At 47.6% G+C, this 16,532-nt stretch overlaps 1 long non-coding RNA gene across 1 annotated transcript; it reads right to left on the minus strand.

Annotated features, from left to right (window-relative positions):
• Nucleotides 1-8,865: 8,865 nt before the first annotated feature.
• LOC139055881 (uncharacterized) lies at nucleotides 8,866-16,099 on the minus strand. Its single transcript, XR_011511964.1, has 2 exons — nucleotides 13,814-16,099; nucleotides 8,866-9,299 (listed from the first exon to the last, which is right to left on the minus strand). It is a non-coding gene; the product is annotated as an uncharacterized lncRNA (long non-coding RNA).
• Between the last annotated feature and the right edge of the window lie 433 nt (nucleotides 16,100-16,532).

Below are 16,532 nucleotides of genomic sequence, written 5' to 3' on the forward strand. Positions count from 1 at the left end.
ACATGACGCGAGGGGCATGCAGAAAATGCTGCCACATGGACAGCTTGCAGAAAGTCCCGCAGAAAGTTCCGGGATCCTTGGGTTGCACAACCACAACCTAAGGGGACAGCGACGTAGCGTTCGATGGTGACGTTGGCGGTGGCTACGACGTCGATCCCGAGTGCTCACCGTCATTCATGGAGAGGACGGTGATGCGACGTCCACTGCGGAGCTCTGTTTCCAGCCGTGGTACCCCGCACCTCCCGCCAATATGTTACGGGTATGTTGGGAGTATAAGACTGCATTTGCAGTATATATACAAGGAGAGTCAACTGGGTTAAAATGGCTGACTAATAACAAAACGCAGCAGCCAGCGTCTCGCGATCTTCTACTTCCTCTCTCTCTTCTTTCACCCTTCCGTAACAATATATTCTCGCTGCGATTTTCCGGTCCGTGCTGAAAACTGGTTATCATTCCAGGGGAGTGGCATGTCGCCCGAGTAGTGGTAGTTCACAAAAAGGAGACCGCTTACAAAAGGAAAACTTACGCCCGATATCCCTAACTTTATCCTGCTGCAGAATACTTGAGCCCACCTCGTACATTTCATAACCGAATTCTTTGAACGCAATGAACTGCTATCTAATCACCAGCATGGCTTTCACAAAAAGCTTTGAATAACCTCAAAGCTTACTACTACTACTATTCATGAGATCGCTTCAACCCTCGATTCGGTGATCTAGTATTTTTGGATTTCAGCAAAGCTTTTGATCGTGTATCCCACTTCTAAGCAAACTTCACAGATTTGGCCTACCCGCTTTTATTATAGATTGGATGAAACAGTACTCGTCCAACTGAACTCAGTTTGTGGATGTCGATGGGTACTCGTCCAAGCGTTTGCCTATTAAGTCTGGCGTGCCTCAAAGAAGCGTTTGGAACCCATTCTTTTTCTCATGTATGTGAATGATATTACCACTGCTTGTGTCCTGATGTTCAAATTAGGTTCTTTCCTGATGATTGTTTGATTTTTCAAGAGCGTGACGAGCCAGAACGACCAAACTTCTTTAAACTGTAGTATAGCGAAATTTCACGAATGGTGCACAACATGGTCAGTGTCCTTGAACTCGCCGAAAACTGTGCTGCTACGCGTAACCAATAAAAGACAAGCATTTTTATTCACGTATAACATTAATAACAGTACCATAACACAAACCACACATTACAAATATTTGGGATTGACAATCACGAATAACCTTAAGTGGTCCTCCTGCATTGAAAACATTTGTACAGCGGCTACTCGGAAACTCAGTTTACTTAGACACAAACTAAAAAACGCGCCATCCGGTGCAAAGCTTCTCGTCTACAACACTTTTGTTTTGTCTAAAGTTGAATACACGAACGTAGTATGGGATCCCTTTTATCAAAAAGATAAGCCTAGGCTCGAGGTGGTCCGGAGGCGGGCAGTACGCTTCATATTTAACAAATATAAGAGAACAGATTCACCGTCGTCCATAATGCTGGTAAACAAGATCCCAACCTTAGAGCGGTGCAGGAAAATAGGGAGACTTAATTTTTTATTCTCTCTTTATCACAACAAAATGAATGTGAATGCGCGCGCATACATTTAGCCATTCTTGTCACGCACGTCGAGACATCGGCATGCTCACAAGCTTCCGTATCAAACGCGCAGAAACGTTTTCACGTACTGATTTCTCCCGCAAACTGTTGCTGATTGGAATTAGTGTCTTACAAATTGTTTTTCATCAAATCTGCAAGTGCTTTTGATCGTGCGCTACTTGATCTATTGGTAGCATAATATTTTGTCATTTCTTTAGAATCTAAATGTTTTATTGATGCAGTGTTATCTCATAATTTGCAGAACATTGAATTTGTACCCCTGACGTATTTCGGGGAGAGTTCTTTTTTTTTCATCTTCCTGTTGTTATTTGTGTTGCACTCTATTGTTAGCTGTATTATTTTGCGCCCTCCTATGAGCTGTAATATTTTATCTGGGCAGGTTCAACCAGTTTCTTTTAATGATTCTGGTTACACTAATACGTTTGATTTGTATTATCCACTTTTTGTGCTTGTGTGCGGCTTCTTTCCTGTCACAAAATTTTGCAATTGTATAAACGATCTCCTACCTGCATGGTCCTTCGTGACCGCAGTATATTCTAAATGAATAAAATAAATAAATACATTAGCAAGGTGTGTCAAGCCAGAAGTTTGGCTCACATTAAATCAATTAAATCCTTTATATTAAATAATGGTGCTCTTAAGGCACGTATGTGATGATGTTTAAAATTACAAGTATATTTCTTGGCATATAGTTATTAAAATGCAAAGCAGAGCCAGACAGAGTCAGCCTTCAAATAATTATGTAGTGTTTCGCAGCAAAAAAGGCACTTATCAACTTGTTCTGAGAACCTTGCTGCAAAATACAATCAGTTTAAAACAATTATCTATTATGCAGGTAAATGATGTACTATCTTGATTAAAATTGGCTGCGGCTTATCTCAGCTAACGCTGGATATGCAAAGCGGAAGCTTGGTTTAGCCTGGTTGAGTCTTGCTTTCAGTTGGTTAACCTTTCATTTAGCTGTAATTATTATACTTAGGTATACAATCATCGTTAAGCCAGGTATGACCGCTGTGCCTAGGTCGGTGGCTACACATGACTACACATGACATTAGGCTTGGGTAGACACGCATCTATCGACGGCGCGACGCCTGTTGTGCCACAGGGAAAGCGCAAGTCCTAGACATGCAAAGAGACGCCGCGAACTTGCTCAGCGCCAAAAAGCAAACGGACAGGGCGTGAACGCGGTCGCTACAGTGATCTCGACGGTGCGACGCCTGCTGCATTCCAGACCCTCCCCAGTGAAGCAGTCAGCCGGGCGATATCCGCGGCGTGGTCAGACGCCTCTTGGCAACGACGGCCCGGCCTCACTAGGGAGTTTGTGTTGGGGACGCAAGCGGCTTGCGTACGCAAGAACTAGGGGCGACGTTACTGCGCATGCGCAGACCGCTACGTCTACTTGCGTCCTTGGGTTGTTGGAGCGGCCGAAAACATCGCTGCCCCTAAGAGGTCACGTTACCCACGTGACTCTTGCGGTCTAGGAGAACTTACGAGTAGCTAGCGGGTGGATTATCTAATAAATCTTTCGCCAAGTGTCGACAGACGTCGTTCTTATGTGTATTAGAGAGGTTTAGCGTGACTGGTATTCGGATAAACGCAGTTGGGGTGTTGGGGCGGAGCCATAAACGGGAGCGTCCTGCTTGGTGCATCCACCTGGCGGCGCAAAGCTCAAATCGACAAAAGCAGCTAATATTGCTGTAACCAAGTGTATTCTACTTCGCTGCTGGTGTAAATTATCGGCACTGGCTTAATTGTGTTGCTGCCAAAAATTTATACCCCCAGCAAAGTAAAATACACTTGGTTACTGCAATATCAGCTGTTTTTGTCTGTTTGAGCTTTGCGCCACCAGGTGGCAGCACCATGCAGGCCGCTCTAGTTCATGGCTCCGCCCCAACGCCCCAGCCTGCGTTTACCCGATTCCCGGACGCTGTAAACCTCTCTATTAACTGCTTCTAATAAAAAGAGTTTAATGTACTTTACCTTACATGCTTCATTTCATATTTTATAACATGATAACGCAGCAACGATCAGACGTTGGTGGTGCTGCGAGCGCATGCGACCTCATTGCGGTTTGCGTTTGGGGCCGCTAACCTATAACACGTTTCTGCTTGCGTACGCAAACGCAAACGCACCCAAGCGCTTGGGGCCCCAACGCCTTGCGTCCCCAATACTAAAGCTCTCTACTGTCGTCCATGGCCAAGCTCGCATTGACTAGGCGAGCACGGCGCTCCTCTTAGTCACGTGGTCAGGTGGCGACCGAGCTGCAGAGTGCATGCGCCAAGCCTCGGTGCGGCGAGTCACGTGATGCGTTGGCAAGGCTACGATGCAGCCGTGGGGAAATGAAGGTCAAATTTTTGGCGACGGCGAAACTCTGCTCGACGCGGTTAGTAAAGCTTTTCCTTTAAAAAGGTAAAGAGCGTTTTATATTGTTAAAGCAAACGAAAATTTGGCATTTCGCATTGTCTAGCTCCTGCCTTTCTTTCATACTTAAACATGACATAGCACAGGGTTAGCAGGTAACAGGCAGAGGATTGGTAATAAAGTAGTATCCCAAAGCAACGCTTCTGGGGCTGAGTCAATCAATTTTGTTATATTTTCATGTCGCCCCAATTGGTTCTGGGCAATACTTCACACCAATAACGCATCACCTTGGATGATACGTCTTGGACACACCGCATTGGTTGCCGAACAAGTCTCGGAGCTTTTACTTAGGCGAATCCCAACTGGTTTGCTCATCTTCGTGCGTCCGAAACCAAACTCGAGATTTGCCACCGAGCTAAAAGACTACGTTGGCAAGCGTGATAGTAGGGTCTCACCGGTTATTGCGGCGGACGTGTTCGTACAAGCTGATCCAGTCATCGACGTCTTCCCCATCTTTGCCCGAGAATACATTAGGATCACGGGGAGTGGGGTGAGCGATGCAGGTAGTCGAAGTGGCAGCAGGTGTCGGAGGCGGCTGAGTCGAGTTATCGTCGCCAGGAGAAATGATGGAAGGCTCGACGTACCATCCACTGCGAAGCTCCGCGACAAGGTACAGGTAACGTCCACCTTCACCAGATATGTTACGTAGGAAGACGCAGGCGAAAAGCTATATACAAGTATATTTACAAGGGAATACACCGCACTTGGCCAAGAGGCAACAGCCTCCGATAGCCTCCAATCGTCGTCGTCTTCTGACTGCTCGCCTCTTCGTTATTGCAAATACTGTTCCGTAGCAATACTATTAATGATAACACAAAGTTCATCAGAAATAAGCGATGCAACAAGTTTTAGATGAAATACAGAAATATTATCAAAGCCAGGGCTAGAATTCTTTAGAGCTAATACCATGGAACATAGCTCATCCGCAGTTACGGGAAAGAAAAAAAAGAATAATTGCAACGATAAATGCGATAAGCATCAATCATAGGACGACTGCTGTGTATATTCTAGAAGTAGAAGTCGGGTCGGCATTGCACTATCTTTGCGATCAGCCCACGTATGGGGAGTGCTTAACGCCATCTTCACCGACGCCGCCGCGGGTCGCGTCGGCGTTGCACTATCTTCGGGATCGGCCCACGTTTGGGGACCGCTTTACACCGGGTTCACTTCCGCAGTGGGTCGGGTCGGCGTTGCAGTATTTTCGGGATCGGCCCACTTATGAGGAGTGCTTAACACCGGCTTCACCTCTGCCGTGGGTAGGCACTCGCACGCACTCGAGACACGTACAACACATCGACCCATTTCCGATCCATTCGGAGTTTATGCGCACAAACACATTCTCGCTTGAGGAATCGTCGTGCTTTATTGAACAAAGTTCGGGTGGCCGCGCATCACCACGACAGCGCGCTGGCGAGGAGGCAAAATGTCATTTCTGACTTCGCGTTTAAGTTGATATACTGCGGCCTGAGGTGCCTTCTTACCCCTGTAAGTGAAGCATCACGTAATCAAAGTTTTGCGATAGCCGGCGCAGGCTGCAGAACAGTACGCGCGTAGAGCCGGCCGACGTGCGACCATGGAAGAGCCGTTTTGATGTGACTCTTGCAGCGCATCCGCTAACCTTCACTTCTCGCGCGCACAGATAAGATACGCCCGCGGTAGGAAGGATTCCTTCCTTAAAGGGACACTAAAGGGAAACAATAAATCAGTTTAGACTAATAAAGCATTGTTTGAGAACCCTGCAGGCAGTCATTTCAAGAAAATAGTTTGAATATTAGATGAGAAAATGAAGGTCCAAGTATTAGTATTTGAATTTCGCGCCGAAACGCCAGCGCCTGTACGTCAGCGTGACGTCAGGGATTCTAAAGTTTGTTTTCGCATTTGGGCCGCGTTGGCTGAATAAAGGTTCCCGAAACTTGGCATGTTTACTATTTGGTTCTATTAGAACATAATATAGTCAATCTGTACCGCTATATATAATTAGTAGGCCCTAGAGGATGCCATCAAAATCCATGACGTCACAGCCCCCAGGTGCGGGAACATAAGTAGGCGTCGCCACCCGTATTTCGTTCTTGCGCTTTTTCTGGCTTACCAAACGTCTTATCGTTGTAAGAGTGGTGTTTTTGGTGTTGTAGAACGGTGACTTACTGGTGCAGAAGAAATCACTTTTCGCTTTAGTGTCCCTTTAAGTCAAAGCAGCCGATTCTTTCCCATCTTCCACGATGACTCGCCGGCTAGCAGCTGCACGGTGCCGTGGGCAGCAAAACGCACATATTCGGCGTAACGCCCTATCAGCACGTGTTTTGAGGTACACCTGTGCCGGTGTGCATAAACCTCGAACGCGCTCAGCTTAAAAGACTTCGTGCGGTCGCGAGTACAGCGAGGAACAAGCAACAGTTCAGCAAGATGTGTTTTAATATGCACAAAAGCAAGTTGCTACTGAACACGAACTATGTATTCATAACGTACGTCTACGTGCCGCCAATGCACCATATGCGCTGTCAAAAGCAGGAATCACTGACCTGCAAGGCCTTCATTGTACAGATTCTGAAACGCATCTGTTTCGGCGTGCGATGACACGTTAGCATGATTCCTCCAAAAGAGCAATATTTCCCGCGGATATTCCTTCATCCGTTGCCATTGTCGTCGCACGGTACATTGCGTACAGCGTTGCGTGCGAGTTCATTTCGCAAACTTTAGTTCCTCCTGTCCCACCTGGCCACAGCAACATCCGGGAGAGCACGGTGCAGATAACGCAGTGCAACAAAAGACGGAGACCAACGCAAACCTGCCCGCACGGCGCCTTTGCCACGGTACGAAACCTACGGGGCAACACGTGTGAGCGCACAGAACCAAAACAAAGCCGTCATTGTGGCCCGAAAGGCGTGGCCGCTACGGCAAAGAAATAAAAATTGAGCAAAGAAGAGGAGAACCTACTACGTCATTTCCTCCACCCTTTTCTCCTAGCGCGCGGAGGGGGTAGGGCCTCTCCTCAGTTTTCTTCCTCCATGCCGGTTGCGTACGCTGGGTACGCGCCGTGCTCGCCACGTTGGCTTTGCGGCATGCCTCAGCTGCCGCGTTTTAATCGCCAGGAAACTAAACAGTCTCTACTGACGCCCATACAATCAAGCCACAAGTGAGTGAACAGGACGTGCGACTTTATAGGCAGAAGAAAAGCAGTGCACCTTCTCGTACAAGAGCAGAAATAAAATTAGCATGTCGAGATACGCTGAAGCCGTTAACGCGACCTCGTAGACTGCTCCCTTTCGTCATCGCACATGGCGATCTGGTAACGAGCGACAATCAGTAGCGCAAGCAAATTGGGCAGTGCACCACCTGTTTGCATCGACAGTCGCCGTAACTTGCATTGCGAAGCAACCGGGTGACGCAAGGCATCCGCTGCCGCAACCAACACAGCGACATAGGTCGGCATTTTAGCGTTACCTCCTTTACAACCTGCCCATTTCTTTTTTTTATCTTTCGGGGGCCGCTAATGTGTAACTCATACTTGGTGCCCCACATTCTCAATATGGGCCATATCACGGCCTATGAAGGTCCACAAGCATAATTTGCCCGCAGCTGCAGCAGGAAAGGTCGAATGGGGAGAGCACCAATTACGGTGCATGTAAATTGGGAGTCGCTGTGTGGACTGCAGGAGCAGACGGTTACCTCGGGAGACTTGCCCATGCAGCTGACCAGGTCGCCACATCGAAGAAACATAACACGGCGACCATTACCAAATTAGACACTGCATTCAATAACCGCATAAGGTTCTGACGATACTCTGTACATTGGCTAAGATCCACATGACAACAGTGGGCATTCACGCAATACAGGTCGTTACAGCACATTCAGCTATCCGACTTCAGGCACAGTGCTTGCCTACGTCGCACATGGCGGTCTAGTAACAAGTGACAAGCAGCAGCGCAAGCAGATTGGACAGTGCCCCACCTGTTTACATTGACAGTCGGCGTAACTTGCACTGCGAATGTGACGCAAGCATCTGCTGCTGCAGCCAACACAGCGGCATGGAGTGCCCGGCACTTCAGCGTTACCGCCTTCTCCAACCTGCATGTTTTCTTTTTTTGTTCTTTCGCATGCCAATAATGTGTAACTCGCACTTGGTACCCCACATTCTCTAAATATGGGCATGGTCGGTTTTGTGGACATCACCATTTTGCAGCCACTTTTGCAGGCCTTTCCACACATGTGGATATCAACTTCATACACTTCAGACCATGTAATCACGTATGATAGTCTCTGTTGACTCCAAATCATGGCCGAGGAAGGCCACAAGCAAAATTTCCATACGGCAGCAGCAGGAAAGGACGGAATGGGGTGCACCAATCACGGTGCGTGTAAATTCGGAGTCTATGTCGCTGTGCGGACTGCAGGAGCAGGTGCTTGCCTTGAGAGACTGTTTCCCAATTCAAGTGACCAGGCTTCCACATATAAGAAACGTAACAGGGTGACAAGTACCAAGTCGGACAGCAGCGAAACCAGATTCTGCAATCAATCATTTCAATGTAGCTTGTACAAAAACACAGGCTATCGAGCAAAATAGCAATCCTGAATGAGACTAGGAATTCAATATGGGAATGAGAAAGCTTGCATTCAAGAAAGAAGCCACTCTACCTTGCAAGCACTGAAAGCCAAAAATATTAGGAAAGTTAAATGCTACATAGCAAACAGTGTAAAGGTTAATGCAAGAGACACGCCAATGCCGCATCAGTTATTTCAGGAGAGGAATTGCACATGGCAACATACACTAGGAAATACTGCTACAGATATGTTTGCTTCTAGACAGTGACTGGTATTAAATATGAGCAAAGAATCGGTTGAACTTTTAATGTTTCGATGAGGAAGAGGAATGATATCTAACAAAAATGTGGAATGAAAAAGCTTGCATTCATTGAAACAAAATTATACTTGGCATGAATTGGCAAGGCCAGGAAGCTCACTAAGGAAGGGCAAGCTGACGGAACACTCTTGGCCAGCGTCATCTGTGCTTGTTCTGAGGTTGCAGGTACATCTGAAGACGCAGAATTTTTGTTGAGGTACCTGGATGACTCGGCCAATATCCGTGCTGGTGGAATGATGGCGGAGGCTCTTTTCACTCTTGAAACAGTCGTCTGTAGACTGGATATCTCATCCAAATAATTCTAGAATGGTTTTTTTGTCCGTGGTCTTCCGAATTCGGCCCCACTCCCTTCCTGTTGCTGTAGATGGGGGCTCCCTTGATGACCAGGATGTACTGGGCACAGACTCTGTTGGGGCAGAACAGTGGCACATGAGATACAGCAGAGATTATCCAAACTTATGTAGTGTTTTCTTCTATGTTTGAGCCGATTATGCTGAACTGTAAACATGAACAAACGTTCATATCATCTGCTACAAATAAATGGCATCAACGAGAAGAAAGAGGGTTAACCGAGGGGCCCGATCCGAAGGTTGTGGGCTCGGTTCCCACCTGCGGCAAGTTGTTTTTTCATCCACTTTAATTTCCATTAATTTATCGTTTCTTTATTTCATTTTTAAGCACAAGTAATTTCCCCTATGTTGTCCTTGGTGTCGGTGTTTGTTGGCTTCTTATAAACAAATGACTGTATCTCAAGACTAGCAAGCCAACACAGCATATATCAAGCATACTTATTTCTGGACCAAGTGTTGTTTGCCTTGTAATAGCAGCCAAAGTCCACACAATGACCTTGTTTTAGCAAGCAGCAGCAGCTTCTGTTTAGTGCATGGAGTGTGTCGCTTTATACTGGTGCCGTCCTCATTACTGAATGTCGAACAGAAATTTTGACTGCATCAGAAATTGAATAAGCACAGTATTGCAATATAAAATGCGAAAAGGTGCGACATATACATTGTAATGGTTTGTGACTACAGAACATATGCAAATGTACACTGTTTGTTCTGGGGTGCTTAAGCAGCATGGTAAATAAATATTGTTACTCTCCGTAAAATTGATGTCTGCATAACTACAATGCATGTCAACAGCTTAAGTATTATTAAGATCACAAATGAGAACATTTGTGCGCTCGTTTATACTCTACAAGAGATCACACTGCTGGTTTCACAAGCAAATAGATGAAAGACATGAAGCTATTAGAAATGATGCATTCTTTTTGTGCATGAACGTGATGCACCGCTTCACTACTGCAAAAATGTCCTGAGGTAACCCAAACTGAACAGCAAGAATATTTGGAACTAACAGGTACGAAATATGGATGAATTATCATGCGCGTAACTGTTTAATACATTAAATTCAGTACATTAGATTCCGTTTATCAAAGGGTTATTCGGTCCTGTGAACGAAAGAAGCTGCCGGCGGACTCAAATACATTATGTATATATATATATATATATATATATATATATATATATATATATATAGTGACACGTGCACTTATGTTTATCGGTCGACCACGTTTCGCCGCCTAACAAATGTTATCGCACAGCGCGGGACGCGCCTGTATGTATCCGAAATTTCCGGAAAGTTATCGATGCTTCTATCCGCTGTCTGTAATCGCCGAACCTTATGTTATCTGATTTCATCACCTGACGCGAATGGTCTAGAACTTTGTGGAAGGCACGCGGATCTCAACGATTAGTCTGGAAGATTCCACGATTGATGTATAAAAGCCGACGCGCTTGACCCGTTGATCAGATTTTCGACGATCGCCGACCGTGTTCGCCGCTATCGTTGTGCTATAAGTGTAGCCTGTTTTTGTGAGCACAGGTTCACCCAATAAAAGTTAGTTTTGTTTTTCACAGTATTGCTACTGCGTTCTTAACTTCACCACCACGGGACCACTATGTTATCTGGAACCAACAGGTACGAAATATGGATGAATTATCATGCGCGTAACTGTTTAATACATTAAATTCAGTACATTAGATTCCGTTTACCACAGGGTTATTCGGTCCTGTATATATATATAATATATATATTCGGTCCTGTAATATATATATATATATATATATATATATATATATATATATATATATATATATATATATATATATATATATATATTGTTGCGATAGTTCACGGGTGGAGGCAACGCCCCTCCCGTAGTGAACGAGACAGCCGTTCCAGCCGAAGAACGCAGGGTTTATTCACGCTCGGAAATATAAAGAAAAGATAAGGGGAGGGGGAAGGTATGACAGAAAGAGTGCGCACATGCGCACTGAAGGAAATAGCCTGCTTGTCATGTTCATGGGTTACCGCATTTCTTCACCCTTAGTAACCAAAACGCACGATAGGTTTCTTTGATCGTGTGGAGCGACGTAGCTCCTGAGGTTGCGCTTCTGGTATTCTCTCAGGTGTTTCAGAGGTCCTTGGTTCCTTTAATACCGGGGAACCCGTTGTAGGAAGCCTGGACAGGTCGATGGCTGCTGGGGTCTCATCTGTGATCCGCTTACGAACTTGATCCAAGTGGCGGCGGACAAACCCGTCCGCAGTCTTAACATCCAGGAGGCGTGCGCCAGAAGGAGCTTCCACAGTGCCTGGGGCCCACTTATCGCCGACGCCGTAATATCGCACGTACACATAGCCTCCCGGTGCAAAGTTCCAGCTTGAGTCATTCACAGCTTTAGCAGGGCAGGCTCTGGGAGGAAAAGACATGTCCAGTCTTGTGCGCAACCGGTAACCTAATAGCATCTCTGAAGGAGAAGGGCCTCCTCGGTGTGATGCGTTTCGATAATTGCACAACAGCCGGGCCAACGACGTTATGATGCAACTGCCTTCTTGACGGTGCGCACGGCTCGCTCGGCTAGGCCATTACTCTGGAGGTGATAGGGGGGGAGCCCGAATATGCACTATTCCATTTCGCTTCATAAACTGCTCGAACTCCCATGCTCTGAATGGCGTCCCGTTGTCTGACACGACCGTTCGCGGTATACCGAAACGGCTAAATATTGTCCTGAGGGCATTAATGGTGCTGTGAGCGTTAGCCTGCGACATGGGAACCGCCTCAATCCACTTTGTGTGTGAATCGACGACTACCAGAATCATTTTCCCTTTGATTGGTCCCGCATAGTCGATATGCAAGCGCGACCACCTTTCGTGCGTATCGGGCCAACTTACTAGTTCTTTCGCCTGAGGCATCGGTAACGCTTGCACGCAGTTGTGGCAGGTCGCTGCAATGCGCTCGATGTCGTTGTCTAAGCCGGCCACCAAAATAAGGACCTGGCTTTTGCCTTCATAGCGGACAAGCCTTGGTGGGCTGCATGTAGTAGCTTTAGTAGCTTCCCTCGCGCATTTGTCGGCACTACAAGGCGATGACCCCAGTAGAGCACTTCTTCAGTAACAGACAGCTCATGCCGCTTTTTGTAGAACTCTGCCATCTCTTTCGTTTCCATGTCAAAACTGCGCGGCCAACCTTCCCGTGTGTACTTGCGTACCTGTGAGAGTACCTCATCAGCGACGGCGAGTGCTTTGAGTTCCTTTAACGGCATAGCAGGCTGATCCCACTGGTCCAGGGTCAGTACAATTTGGGCCTCATCCTCCTGGTCCGCTTCGTCCTGTGATGGTTGAGGCAGGCGGCTCAGAGCATCGGCATTGCACATGAATTTTCCAGGCTTATGTTGCAATCGATATCGGTAGGCCCCGAGTATGATTGGCCATCGCTGAATGCGGACAGCGGCCATAACCGGCGTTTGCCTGTCCGCTCTTAGGAGACCCAACAATGGCTGGTGGTCAGTTATTAGTGTGAATTGCCTGCCCAGCAGATAATCTCGGAACCTCGTGACACCGTAGACGAGAGCTAATGCCTCACGCTCGATCTGCGAGTAATGCTTTTCTGCGGCAGTGAGTGTCCGAGATCGGAATCCTAGGGGCTTATACTGTCCTGCAATGCGATGGAATAAAGCCACTCCCACGCCGTAGCGTGACGCATCAGCATCCAAAAATAGCTCTTTTGCGGAGTCGAAGTGAGTCAGCACCGGAGCGGAACACAAAACGGCTTTAGCCTTCCGGAATGCCTCATCCGCAGGCCCTTCCCAAGACCATTTCAATTTCTTTTCTAGAAGTCGGTATAAGGGGCTGAGAAGCGTGGACAGATTAGGCAAGAATTTGTTATAAAAAGTGAGCATGCCCAAAAATGACCGAAGCTCCGTAACGTTTCGAGGAGTCGGAGCCAGATTAATTGCCTCGATGTTCTTCTCTGACGGGTGCAGCCCTGCGGCATCAATTCTATGTCCTAGATACGTAACGGACGATTCACCTAGACGGCACTTGTCCGCCCGGAGCTTGATGCCGTATTCCCTGAAACTCTGCAGAACTGCTTGCAGATTTGTATTTGGCTGATCCTTCGCATCTGCTATTAAGACATCATCTAAGTACGCTTGAACTCTGGAAGACCTTGCAGAACGTACGCAATCGTTCTTTGAAAAATCGCAGGTGCAGACGCGTTTCCAAATGGCAGTCGATTATAGCAGAAGAGGCTCTTGTATGTATTTATAACAGCTGATTTACGCGAATCTTCATCTAGAAGAATTTGTTTGTAGGCATCGCGTAAATCCAAGGTGCTGAACTGCTGTCCCCCGCGAAGCGTAGCGAAAAGGTCGTCTACTACGGGTAGAGGATACCTTTCCATTTCACAAACTGCGTTCAGTGTTACTTTAAAATCTCCACAGATGCGAACTGTCCCATCGCTTTTCAATACGGGAACCACCGGGGTGGCCCATTCTGCATAGGAAACAGGCGAGATAATGCCGGCGGCCACGAGTCGGCGGAGACCTTGCCTAACAGAGCGAACGGAACATTTCTTGCCTTGCAGAACCTTGGTGTTGCTCCGTCCTTTATATGCAGCCGTGCGGGTGGCCCCTTGACGAGTCCCAAGCCCTCCATGAAGAGGTCAGCGTACTGCTCCATCACGGGTGCTGCTGCTTGGCTCTCCAGCTTCACTTCGGTTGAGTGCGACGTGATCTGAAGAAGCGGCGCCCCTTTTATTTCGAGTTTCTGCAGTAAGTCACGGCCACAAAGGCTAGGGCCTTCGCAGTTCAACACTACGAGATTGCAGTCAACTGTCGCAGACTGATAGGAAGCTTGCATTTGCAGAACGCCCAGCTCTGGTAGCTTTCCAAGGTAACATGAAAGGGTTAGTGCAGCCTCACAAAACGGTGGCCAGTTATGACGATGAGCTTCGTATATTGCTTTACGGTACGCCCACACTAGCGACAAAAACGCGCGCGACACGCCGCACGCGGCAAGCGCCCGCGCGGCAGACGCGTGCGGGCAAGTCCACAGTCGCGTTTTGCGGCACGCGGCAACGGCCCGTGGAGTCCCGCGTTGTCTCGTTCCATTCGATACTTCTCGCGACAACGCGCTCTCCGTTCTGCCCATTTCGTCTTCCATCGGAAGTGTCTGTGTTTTTTTGCGCCACTGCCGGCCACGCTCAGGCATGTCGGATACGGACGAGGAGCTACTGGTGACTGTTTTGTTCTTTACTTGTGCGACGCCGACGTGCCAGACAGCGGACGAGAAAGTTTTGAGTGCGGTACAGGGACACTGAGGGCCAGGCGCACACTCTGCTTCCCCACCTTCACCAATTACTCACCTGTCATGCCAAACTGCTGTCCATAATGTGCCAGCGGTTGGCGCGCAGCTCCTTGTCCGACGCTCGATTTATCATAGAGGTACGCATATCCGCGAACGGTTTCCAAAAACGCCTCCATTGCGAGGCGAATTCTTCGTCGACGCCTCAGTGGCGGTGTGGTAAGGCTTAACAAAAACAGCCCCCTTGACTGGAAATGGCCTCTGAGATTTTACGGCGCGCGTGTCACTGTTCAGTCTCAGAGCCCATAGATTATGATTCTTTGCTTATGCGACAGGTGGCGCCACAACAGCGCGGCTCGTAAAGCGGCTCGCTTCTGATTGGTGGACGTTTCGCGTCTGCCGCGAAAAATGGGTCTCGCACCCATTCGCGCGTTTGCCGCGCGTTGCTGCCGCTTTTCGCGAATCTTGCCGCGCGCGTTGTGTCGCGCGCGTTTTTGTCGCTAGTGTGGACGTACCATTAGGCACCACGCAGACAGGCGAACCAATGTCGATTATCATTTTCAGCGGAATTCCATTCCACGTGACAAGTTTCTGTATGGGTGGAACCAAACATTCATTACTTTTTACTGGCCATATTTGCAATGCATTGCTGCCGCTGTCTTCAATTTCAGCTGAACATTCGGTTATCGCCAAGGTTCGATGGGCGGGAACTGTTCGCGAGCATACTCGCGCCAAGTGACCTTGTCGCCCGCATTTGTAACGCCGGCGCCTTCGCAGCGAGCACGCAATGGCTTGATGCCCTTGTCTGCCACAGCAGCTACATTGTTGCACTCACATACTCGGTTCATTCCTTGACATTGCGGGTTCCCCTTTCCGCTGAAAGTTGAGCCCATCGATGGCGTCACCTTGACTGTTTATCTGTTGCGAACCTAGCTCTTCGCTTTCTGCTGCTAGAGCAAGTGCTTCGGCTTCCGCAAGAGTCAAATCCTTCTTGGCTAGTAGCTGTTTCTGCAAGTTTTTCGACCGCACTCCGCAAACGATGCGATCCCTCAGCATTCGCTGCAACATCGAAGAGAAATTGCAGTTATGGGCTATTCTCCGAATCTCTACGATAAACGCCTGCATAGACTCTCCTTCTTGTTGGCTTCGATGAAAGAACTTGAAACTTTCCGATATCTCGTTAGGACATGGATCATAGTGCTCATTCAAGGTTAAAACGACTTCTTCATAGCTTAGCGAGCTCGGTTTTCTGGGTGCTACTCTACCGCAAAGAATCTGCACGGTCCGAGATCCTAACGCCGCAACCAACAAAGCTCTCTTGGCGTCGTCTGTAACTTCGTTTGCTTCAAAGTAAGCGTCGACTTTTACGAGATATGCGTTCCACTTATCTGTGTCCTCTATGAAATCCGGAAGCTTGAGGGCCATGGTAGCGGCTGGGCTGATGGGCGTCTTCGTGTCGTGGCTGGTGCCCGGTCGCTGTTGCGGATCCGTGGGGCTTCTCGTCGCCACTGTTGCGATGGTTGACGGGTGGAGGCAACGCCCCTCCCATAGTGAACGAGACAGTCGTTCCAGCCGAAGAACGCAGGGTTTATTCACGCTCGGAAATATAAAGAAAAGATAAGGGGAGAGGGAAGGTATGACAGAAAGAGTGCGCACATGCGCACTGAAGGAAATAGCTTGCATGTCATGTTCATGGGTTACTGCATATATATGTATATATATATATATATATATATATATATATATATATATATATATATATATATATATATATATATATATATATATATATATATATATATATCGATAAGGCTACTCCGTCACCCATGGCTACGGCTACAACTAGATGAAACATGTGACGCGCGTTCCGATATCGCTTTCTCTTTCGTGAATGTGTGTACAATGATGGCCTCGCAACTGAAAGTTTATTTCGGAAACAGCAACAGAGGGTCCTGGCTGTCCATATGTAATGCAGCATCTAGTTCGTTAACTT

This window comes from Dermacentor albipictus, chromosome 2, assembly GCF_038994185.2.
Source record: "Dermacentor albipictus isolate Rhodes 1998 colony chromosome 2, USDA_Dalb.pri_finalv2, whole genome shotgun sequence".
NCBI classification, from domain to species: domain Eukaryota; kingdom Metazoa; phylum Arthropoda; class Arachnida; order Ixodida; family Ixodidae; genus Dermacentor; species Dermacentor albipictus.